The following is a 12,319-nucleotide window of genomic DNA, read 5'->3' as shown; positions in this document are numbered from 1 at the left end:
ATATCATTGGGAAAAATCTTCTGAACAAGTTTCATAATGATCGGAAAATAAATGTGACCTCTAGAGTGTTAACAAGGTTTTACTATAGCCATATACAGACAAATGCCCCGCCCCCTTGGTGGCCATGTTTTTTTCAACCAACCGGCATCATTTTTGAACTCGTCCAAGAAATTATTGGGATGAATCTTCTGACAGAGTTTCATGAAGATCGGAGCATAAATGTGGCCTCTAGAGTGTTAACAATATTTTACTATAGCTATATAAGGAAAAATGCACCGCCCCTTGGCAGCCATGTTTTTCAAGCAAACGTAAACATTTTCGAACTTATCCAAGATATCAATAAGAAAAATCTTCTGACCATATTTCATGAAGATTGGAGAATAAATGTGGTATCTAGAGTGTTAAAAAGGTTTTACTATAGCCATATAAGGAAAAATGCCCCGCCTCCTGGCGCCCATGTTTTTCAACCAAAGAGCATCATTTTGAACTCGTCTAAGATATTATTTGGATGAATCTTCATGAATCACACACATCTTAACAATACAGTATGGTCATACACACACACACACACGCACGCACGCACGCACGCACACACACACACACACACACACACACACACACACACACACACACACACACACAAATATATATATATATATATATATATATATATATATATATATATATATATATATATATATATGTGTATGTGTGTGTATGACCAAACTGTATTGTTAAGATGTGTGTATTATTTATTGTAATCGCTTTTTTAAAGTAATCTAAATATATATAATTGAAATAACTATTTAGTTTTTTTAATTTCAAAGCCGTCTCTCGCATTATAACCTCTCATTTAGACTACGACATACCTGAAGCAAAAGACAAAAGAAACGTTTTTCAAATGGAATTAACTTGAATTATGATAATATAATACTGAAATAAACAATATCCCATAATTATAAAGAGTATCGACCAACATATTTATAACAATTTATTCAAATTTAAAATGGGGCTGAAAAAGACTGGTTCTCTGGCTGCATGAGCCTAAAAATTATGTTTTCAGAATTGGTTGAACCCACCTCCTCATTTTTTTATGAATTTATGTGAATCTCAGAAAGGACTACCGAGACAGCCAGATGCGCAAAAATGCGTTGATAAATCACATCCCTGTAGAAAGACATACAGTTTGCACACTTAATCAAAATTTTATTTCTTGCTCCTATACAACTGCAAACTTATATAAGTATAAAATTTTCTACTATAAACAATATATAGTTAAATACAATGGCTCACAAGGTATCACCACAGTTTTTTTGTTGTTCGAATTTAAGGTCTGGTAGTGAGACCCATTCCAAATTTAAAAAAAGTATATTTTTCCCTGTGACCTATACAAACATAGGTCCCTGTAAACACTAATTTCCCAATATTTGTGAAAACAACGCACTTTTTCCTCATCAAAAGGGACCTGGACCCATTACCAAATGGAAAAAAACTACGAACTGCACCAGGATATTTACGATATCCTTCCGGATTGTGTTACCCGGTTTCCAGTACATGTTTGTTATCAAGCCTCTTGGCTCTGTCTTATAAATTAACACGAATTAAAAAACACCGTTACCTTTTTTACAACATCGAGTTATGGATATATTGTTTGTGATACCATAAAGCTTTGGATAAGCTTTCGTTGTCACCAATCACAAAATTGAGGTCGAATTTCGTAAGTTTGCGAGGCATTGTCGACTTTCCAATTACCCATCATACACAACGGCCCTGTAGAATTAGGGACAATACGGAACATGGACCATACGGCCCAGACAATACGGATTTGGAGGCCGTCTTATCAATAACCGTACGATTTATAAAATCACAGAAGAAAAAAAATGAGCGTACGACCACCTTAAGATTTCCAGTACGACTGTTTTATCAAACACATCGTACGCACTTGACAAGTTACAAATCGCAAGAAAATCACGCATGCGCAATGAGTCATCGTTAAACTCTTCACGATGAGGGTATTATGCGAATAACTGTCATAACAAGCAGACGAGAAAAGATGACAGAAAAGAAAAGAAAAAATAACTCTTTTGTTCGTTTACATCAAACAACGCGACAAATTCCGCCATATTTACGAATATCGCAATATTTGCGAATGCCCAGAGGCAGTCGTAATTGTTTAGACAAAATCGTAAGATTTTGGTAAGAAGCGAATTTTCATAAGACACTGTACAATTTTAATAAAATCGTACGACGATCTTAGCTGTTTCTTACGATTATCTTTGGCTTACGATCGTTGATAAGACGGCCTCCAGATTCGCGGAATATACGACCCAGATTTGCGGAAACACGGCTCAGATTAGCGGACTATACGGCCCAGATTTGCGGACCAAACGGACCATGTGTGAAATAATATTCATTATGTGTTGCACTTCCTTCAATATTGTATTAATAAATTTAGTAAAAATATTAATTCTGCTGTTATGACAGTAATGACAACATACTTGTTTTAATTTGAATATTTGCGAATCATACGGATCATGCCAAAATCAATAAGCATTGCATTTGCATTAAGAGAAAATATTTAATATAAAACACCGACGTTGCAATTAATGGCAATTGTTCTATTATTGCATCGTGTTATGTTATAATATGGATAAATTTGTAAATTCCTATATTATTTTTTTAACAATTTCAAGAGATGTGGGCAAACGAAGGAGGAAAAATAAAGATTATTTTACATACAAACACACACACACACACAACGATATAACGAACATCTGTAAAAAATACATTTATAAGAATTGCGAGTGATCTATATACAAAGGAATGTACAAGAACAAACTGTACTATATACAAACAAGCAAACAAACAAACAAATAAACAAACACACAAACAAACAAACAAACAGACAGACATAAACCTTTACACTCAAACGTTCACTCATGTCCATAAAATCTACAACACTCATTCAGCAGCTCACTCGTACATATCTCTCTATATAAAAAACGAATGTATCCGAATAAAATTGGAGGCACGGGCATTTTTTAGCATGTGGCAATACCATGTAAATACCTGGTGTTTATATTGTCATCAATAATCGTGTACATGGGGATTACCAATAAATGTAAACATAGCTAATCCCTTATCCCTGATGCACATTGTATACAAATATTTCGACTGCATTAATATAGAAAATCATGAACAACAGTTATTAAGATTTAAACTTAGCGCACATAAATAAGAAATATAGGCTGGTAGATATAATAACATACCCAGAGATGAACGAACATGTAAACGTTGTAATGCAAACACTGTTGAGTACGAATAATACTTCCTTCTAATTTGCCCAATCTATAAAGATCTACGAACAAAAATATTGTAATCGATCAAACTGGCCAAATCAAGCACAATTTACGTTCGGTGAAAATGTTAACAAAGTATTCGGGCGCAAACCACCATTCTGCGAAGCAAAAATTCTCGATTAGTAGAAAACATCTACTTAACCATCATTTTTTATTCAAATCGATGTTACACGGATTAAATCAAATAAATACATGTATTAATATAGATATTTTTTGCTAAACTGAAAGTAGATGTAATAAGATAGTTTAACAACAGCCTACTTCCTAACCCTGAAAAAATAAGATTTTCGCCGGTCAATGAAATGTTATTAAATATTTGCGGTAGTGGGAAAGAAATTATGAAATTTTCTTAGATCAATATTGTATATGTACTGTACACATTAAAGTTTCTGTGTTGATTCATTACATTGTAAACCTAGTATTTAAATATTGTTTAATTACAGAAATAGAAAAAATGAATGTGTCAAAAATACAAAGAGAAACTATGAAAGAAAAATATATCAGAAAGTAAAAAATGAACATAAACAGTTTTTGTGGTATGTAAAGAGTAAAACAAAATCTGCCGTTGGTTTTTTTAACCTTAGGCTAAAAGCAGAAAGTTGTGAATTTACCAAATTAGACATTGCGAAAGCGGAAGTGTTAAATATTTGTTTCAAATATGTTTACAAAAAGCCCCAAATGGAAACAGTACCAAATGTAACAGACAAGGAGGTATTGAACAACCTTACACATGTCCAAATATTTGAAGAAGTTTTAAGATTGCTAAACGAACTTGATGAAAGCAAATCTGTGGGCCGGACAATATTAATCCATTTCTGCTAAAGAGTACGGTAAATTTATTTGTAAAATCATTAACATTAATTTTTATCAAATATGTATCATCTGGTATAGTTCTGACTACATTGAAAGACGCTCGAATCACCCCTTTATTTAACAAAGGAAGTACATCTGACGCGAGCAATTACCGTAAGGTAAGTCTTGTGTGCAATTAAGATGCTCGAGAAGATTCTTCGTAAAGCAATTATATTTCATATAAATCAAAATCGATGGATGTCAGATCAACAATATGGTTTCCGAAGTGTTAGATCAACCTCTGTTCAGCTCATAGCGTATATAAAGACCTGGTAAAGTCATTTGACAAAGTGGCTCACCAACGATTGCTGAATTATTTCCTCCTATGGAATAAAGGGCACCTTATTATCTTGGATTAGTAGCTTTTTGTTGGGCCGTCGACAATGGGTAACAACTAAAGGTAACAGCTCCCTATGGAAACCAGTCGAGAGTTCACTACCACAGGGCAGTGCCATGGGGTCCATATTAGTTATTATCTATGTTAATGATATCCCGGTTATTGCTAAAAGTACCACATGAATATTCGCTGATGACACACAACTCTTAACTACAACGGATCAAACGAACATACTGCAGAACTGTTTAAACAATTTAACTAAATGGGCGGATTTATGGGAACATTCATTCAATGTAAATTAATGTAAATTCATCCATTATGGACATAACAACCCTGCATGGGATTATAGGATAATCATTATACCATGAACAACACGACTCTAGAATCTGTAAAAGAAGAAACATACCTTGGAGTTACCTTTACCAGAGATCTTTAATTAAGCAAACACATAAATAAGAAGATAAATCGAGCTAACAGTATACTAGCACTTATAAAAGGGTCTTTTGATAACTTTTCTTCTTGAGACTTTACACTGCATTGGCGAGGACACACATGGAATTTGCTAAAGCAGTTTGGCACCCATACCTCCGTAAAGATATTGAGAGCATTGAACGGGTCCAAATGAGGGTGACACGACTTGTTCAAATCTTAAGGGATCTGCCATACCAGACAAGACAAAAAGAACTTAAACTTCCAACACTAGCACACATAAGACTTCAAGTGGATATGATTCAGACATTTAAGCTGGTGAAGGGTCTTGACGATTGGCCTGTTGAATTTTTTTTATTACTTCAAAATCCATCAGAAGAGGACACTCTTTGAAACTTGAAAATTCAAGATGTGCACTTTCATTTACACTGATCCAATTCTTTTACAGAGTTATAGATGTTTGGAACAATTTAAACCATAATGTTGTGGATGCAGAAACCTTGTTTCAAAAACGCTTAGATAAACGCTGACTAGAAAATAAGTCGTGTGAGTACTAAATGGAAAATGTGCTGTTTAGTATGTTAACAGTAAACTATACTAAAAAAACACTCATCAGTCACCACATCGTAATATATAAAATATGCGGGACCCACATAAGGCTGTTCTATACGAAGTCCGGAATGGAGAGGGATAAAAAAGTTGTCCTTACATACGAGCCCGAAAACCATCCTGTAGGTATTCTACAGGTAAGTGCTGTTCATTTTAAACACCTGTGTGTTTATACCCAGGCTACTCTGGTAGACAAAATAAAGACACAAACAAATGGAAGAAATTGACCGTGATAGTTTATATTTATACGATAATACATTTATTTTAGTTTTAAACATGCCAAAGATGTTTTACTGTACTTAAACAAATAAGGATAAAAACAAAGAATTACTAGATAATTTCGATGAACACAGCATATAAAAAGAGTTCCGCGGTTGGAGACATATGCCCCCCCCCACCTAAACAGGGCTTTGAACTAGTAACCCCAATTTCATTAGGAGTCATCTAGTGTCCAAGGCCAATGAGCATGTGAAGTATCAACACAATCGGTCAATTCGTTGATGAGTTATTGATCGGAAACAATGATCACACTTATTCTGACGGTGCCATTGACCTTTGACCTAGTGACCCAAAATACTGTCGAATGCCCATACGCATGGGAAGTATCAAGCAAATCGGTCGATTCGTTGACGAGTAATTGATCAGAAAAGCTTTTCGGTTCCCACTTATTGTTCCAGTGACCATAATCTTTGATCTAGTGACCCCAATTTCAAAAGAGGTCATCTACTGTCCAAAGTCAATGCTCATGAGAAGTATCAAGCCAACCGGTGAATCAGTTGACGAGTCATGACCGGAAACGATGTCACACTTAGTGTGTAACAGTGACATTGACCTTTGACATAGAGACCCAAATTTCAATAGGTGTCATCTACTGTCCAAGGCCAATGTACATGGGAAGTATCAAGCCAATCAGTGAATCAATCGTGAGTTATTGATCGGAAACGATTTCTTACTTTGTGTGTAACAGTGACCTTGACCTTTGACCTAGTGATCCCAATTTCAATTAGGGTTCATCTACTGTCCAAGTCCTATACACATGGAAAGTATCGAACCAATCGGTGATTCAGTTGACGAGTTATTGATCGGAAACGATTTTCACACTTAGTGTGATAGTGACCTTGACCTTTGACCTAGTGAGCCAAATTTTGATAGGAGTCATCTACTGTCCAAGAACAATGCACAAGTGAAGTAACAAGCCTATTGGTCAATGCGTTGACGAGTTATTGATCGGACACTTTTTTCACACTTAGTGTGATATTGACTTTGACCTTTGACCTAGTGACTCCAATTTCAATAGGGGTCATCTGACGAGTTATTGATCGGAAACGAACTGGTCTACCGACAGACAGACAGACCGACATCTAGCAAAACAATATACCCCTTCTTCTTCGAAGAGGGGCATAATAACTTACCATAATGGTATTCGTATGGGACCACTTACATCTCGACACATTCAATAAATATTTCAATAAATTTAATTGGTATTATTTGATTGTTTGCATCTATCTTAAAATCGTTTATGCATTTGTATTCGGGTGTTTAATTGCCACTTCAGCACAAACCGATTTTCTCGTTTTGAGCAGAAATTGTCCACACATAATTAGCAACATATTGACATAACACCACAGGTGGCAAATGAAAGTCTGGCCATTAGATATAATTGATGATACCACCACGTCATCTCTTTCTGGTACTATTTAGAAGTGATTTTGTTGAGTAATTTACCGCCAAAGTACTAAACTGTTGCTTCAATAAGATATGTTTCATGTACTAAAATTAAGTCGTTTGGGCACTTTAGATTATCTGATAATGTACACCGTAAAGATACTAGCCAATTTAATTTATAAACAATAAACTTTTTAATAATTAAAAAAATAAAATTTTACGTATTTAGCGGTTACTGGTTAATTAAAACTACGTCATTCGTATGAACATTGAATGTTACGGCAATGCACGAAGGGCATCATAAATTCAATAAATTACGTTTTACAGCAACAAGGGTAAATACTTTTTACGAAAAATACAAACAATATAGATATATAATGTAAAATAAAAGATATTTGTCACTAATATTCACAAGTAAAGCGATGTCAATATACATGCATACACAGTTATGCATCATGTGAAGTTATGTTTTTCAGTAGTATGTTTAAATTTATCAATAGTGCCATTCTCTGTAAAATAGAAATCCATTTACAAAGATAATTAATGATCATAACATTTAAATACGGTCCTGCAATTTGCTTTTAATAAGGCTTTGTTGACTGTTTGATTTCAATGCACCTCTTACACTTTCTATCACTCATATTTTTCATCACAAAAGCATACTGATACCATTGATAATTATAATTAAATAATGAGATTTATTATTATTATTATTGTTATTCATGTTGTTTTCCTTAATGTAACCATTGCCTATCAGTACATAGCGCATGCGCAAAAATCCGGAATCAAAATAATAACAATGAATTGGTATTTTTGAATATTATGCAGAATGTGATTTTCTTATTAATCTGAGAATACTTCTCTCCCCTTGGAGCATATATTGTTAGAAATATTGATAGACGAATACAGCAATTAGTTTTACGAAAGAGTATTATTATTAAAAGCTCTACACCTTTAGATATAAACACAATCATTAGGGTGACAATGTCAGACATTATCCTTATTTTGGGGTGTCGTACAATTTTTGATGGGACCTTAAGAATTAAAATTAGTAGTATATTGAAAAAAGCAAATACGTTACTGATATTATTCTTAGACAGCAATACAATAACTATGATTTTATTTTGTTTTAGATGGCTTATAGCAATACCCGCATATGGAAGTATACATCATACAGCCATATTGCCGCATTGAAGGTTGATGAGCTCAAGAAGCTATGTGGAGCCACTAATGTTGACCCAAAATTGCCAAAGAAAAAAGGATTATTATTGTTTGCATCATTCTTTGCATATCTCCTGTTGGGACAAATCTGTCTGGCAATGTGTGTCTGCATTTAATGTTGAGTCATTTACAAGTGCTCAAAGGAATGGATATCAGAAGCTGAAAGTAAAAACACATCAGTCAGACCATTCTGTGGACAAAGAACCTCTATAAGCTACCAGCAGTAGAAGACAAAAATAAAAAGACATACCTTCTGAACACAGAGCAGATTGACGAAAAGTGCGCTCGAACTTATAAACTCTCAAGGTCTTACCAGCTGAAAAAGTTTGTTCACTCAGTGGAAATCTATGAGAACGTGAAGTCAGAAATATTAATTGTCTTGAAAGCATAATTCAATCCATCACAGGTAACAAGTAACAAGTGCCGATGAGATTAAGCTTGTGTATGTGGTGCTGGACACAATCACAGGCGTACCCTATGGTGGATTCTGCACCAGCACTGTTACGTCCCAGACAGGCGGACATATTGGAGCTGTGTTTTTTGCTGTTGCAGACATTCTGTCCAATGGAACCTGGGGTACCAAGGCGTGCACAGATGAACTATGGACATCGCCAGATCTCAAAGGCTGAACCTTCACTGTTCAGTGATATTTCAGTGATTAAAAAGGAGAAGACCTTGTAAAGGAATCTCAGCAGTAGTAGAAGTAGTAGTAGTAGCAGCAGCAGCAACAACAGCAACAGAAGTAGTAGTAGTAATAGTAGTACTAATAGTACTATGATATGCTATATCAGAGCCTTGCTTTTGGGACGTTTTCATTGGCTGATTAATTTGAGGGAACAAGATAGTATGTGATTGGCTGAATAACTCGTTGGCTGAATAACTCGTGGCCACGAGTTAGCTAAGTCGGGATCTTGAGAGTAACGGAATGAATTAGTCGTGGGTATCCGACGATGGAAATCATCCATTCCCCTCATACATTATTGAGTTTTGCATAAACCAGCTTCCAGCACAAACAGTCTGCATTTTCCTTTAACGAAATACATTCCATCTAGTAGGATGATATCAAGGTTAGTTCGCGGTCAGTCTGACTTGAAATCGTACCTCAATGTCATAAAAGACTAACGAAATTTGCCAGTTTGCAATTAACCGAATTTTATCAAAATTATTATGGTTAGATTTTTCATTTACAATAAACACTCAGATATCTTGTCTTATTTAAATGTGTGGAAAAAACTTTTTTAGCATCCGTTTTATGTATGACAAGAAAATCAACTGCATCGTGATATCATATTCGACCTTAAAGACGTACTTCCTATTGAGTGTATGATCCTTTATGTTTATGTATGCGTATTATTAGTGTGAGCCAGTGGTATATTTAAGTTTATAAGACAAATATGCTATAATTCAGTACACGTTTGATTTATTTGTTATGTAGTTTAAACCTATTAATTTTACCTAGAGAATATCGAAATCATATGTGTTATTGAGACACACTCGAGTCCGTTTTCTGGGTAGAGTCATTACATAAGCGAAGATCCCAATAATGATCCAAGAGTGGTAACCACCTGTCTAACAAATCATCATCATCATCAACATAAACATGATTAATCATCGTTTGGCAAATTTAAATAACAATTTAAGATGGCAAGCACCTGGCGAATTAAGCCAAAACAAGAAGTCGTAAACATACAAAAAATAACCGGGGATTTTGATATGTTTTGTAGCTAATTCATAGTAGTTTTCTTGGAAAAAAAATGTTGTGTTACAAAGTTCATCGTAGTTCATGCGGATCCACATATTTTAATTATCTGTTTTAAACAATACTTATGCAATTATTTGATAACTAAAATCCCTAGTTATAGACCTCTTTGTTTGACCCCTATGCATAACCTTCTACGGTTTGTAAACAAGCCGTCGAATATATCTTAACGGAACACCGTATGTAAATTGATCGATACAACGCAGCGCAGATAGTTAATCTCACTGGTTTTAGACAGCTCGCACCGCAGTAGGTGTAGCACTGATTTTATCCCATTTTCACCGCGACATTGACGGTATAACACGTTGTGGAATATATTTACCTGTCTTCAACACTGTGGGATATACCTGTCACGTGCACGGACTACTTTTTACTTTATCACTGAATGATTTTTCATAATTAATAAAATCGAGAAAACTTTAACTTGAAATTAAAAGACGTTCAACCTTTAAATCTAGTCAAATGACATAATTTTTCGCCATCCGTATAATGAATCAGCTGATTGATGGCGTCATAAAATGACACTTTTTGCGTCATTCCCCCCCCCCCCCCCCAAAAAAAAAAAATTGACGATTTATTATAAACGCGACTTATTTTACATGTACATGTACTGTATATCGACATACGGTATTTGAATTGTCAATTAATCACATTTTCCTTATTTCGTGTAATGTGCATTGTTTATAATCCATGCATATACTTTTGACATTTAAGAATGTACAACAAGCCATACAAATATCGCACAATTCATAAATAATCTGCAATATTTGCTATCCGATTTAATTCACGTTAATCATAGAGCTGTGTAAAGTACAAGATGGTAAAAATAGCACCACACTGGAATTCGGAACGTCCCATTTTGTACACGGGTATATCCACTGATTTATCTGTTGTGTAATGGAATGTTTTCCATTCTTTGTTTATTTATATATTAATTTATTTTCTTGTACACAATAAGGGCATTTATCATAGACAAATAACATTGTGCAAGTTTAAACATAATTATGTTTGTATGCAGAAATCAGCAAATGCATCCGAGTTTACCAACGGCTATTATTTGATAAACTGCCCCGGTTCATTTTAACAGCAGTAATGACTAATGTACATAGATTACATGACATAGCGTGTGACGAATCAGAAAGTTTATCGAGTTCATAAATTCATTTTAAAATAGTGATAGGATGGCATGAGGGTCTTTATTTAACTATGCTAAAATAATTATTAAAGACACTAGATGCAAAATCGCCAATTATTGCGTTAAATGGATTATTAGATGGATTTTAAAGGATTATTAAAGATAAGATACTAGTTTGAACGTGTTTTGGTTTTTGTTTGTACTTTTGTCGTTCCCTGTTTTCGGGAAAATGATTTTAACATGGGGGCCATTAATGCATTGGATCACACACGGCATACCCATAACATTATATAAAAACACGTTCTGCGCGTCATTAAATTCGTCGTCCGAAGTTGGAAAACGTATTGCCCTGCATATTTAGTCAAATAAAGTGTTAGCTAAAGAAACTTCAGCGTACAGTTTATATAGTATTGACATACCTGTACGCTGAAGCCAACCCCGTATCGAAAGTCAACCAGAGTCGTAACATATTTATGTCACGCTATAAATCAAAGAATGCTCATATTCTTGGATACATTTCTACATATATTGTTGAATGAATATAAACTACTGCATCAAGGAATAATTTAAGGTTCAAATGTTTCAAATGCATCTTACAATAGATGAAAATAACTCTCATCGGTCTGAAAATCACAATTAACAACTTACGTCTGGTGGATTATAAGATTGATTTCAGTATGAATCAGGTAGTTTTAAATAATATTTACTTTGAGTTTGTATTTACACTACAATTTGTTTACAAAACAAGCCAGAATAATCTGAAATACCGGGAAATGTCATTCTGATTTTGAAAACACTTGAGCACATGGTATGTTACTAAAAATAGAAATAACGTCATATGACCGTGAAATCTCGGGAGATTCGCATTTCAAGAAAGTCTGTCACATCGCTGTTTTTCTCGATATCTAAGAGCAGAATATATAAATTTTAAATGTTTAAGATAGTATTTTGTG

The sequence above is a fragment of the Dreissena polymorpha genome, chromosome 12 (genome assembly GCF_020536995.1).
Source record: "Dreissena polymorpha isolate Duluth1 chromosome 12, UMN_Dpol_1.0, whole genome shotgun sequence".
Classification (NCBI taxonomy): domain Eukaryota; kingdom Metazoa; phylum Mollusca; class Bivalvia; order Myida; family Dreissenidae; genus Dreissena; species Dreissena polymorpha.
This window is presented reverse-complemented; position numbering follows the sequence as displayed.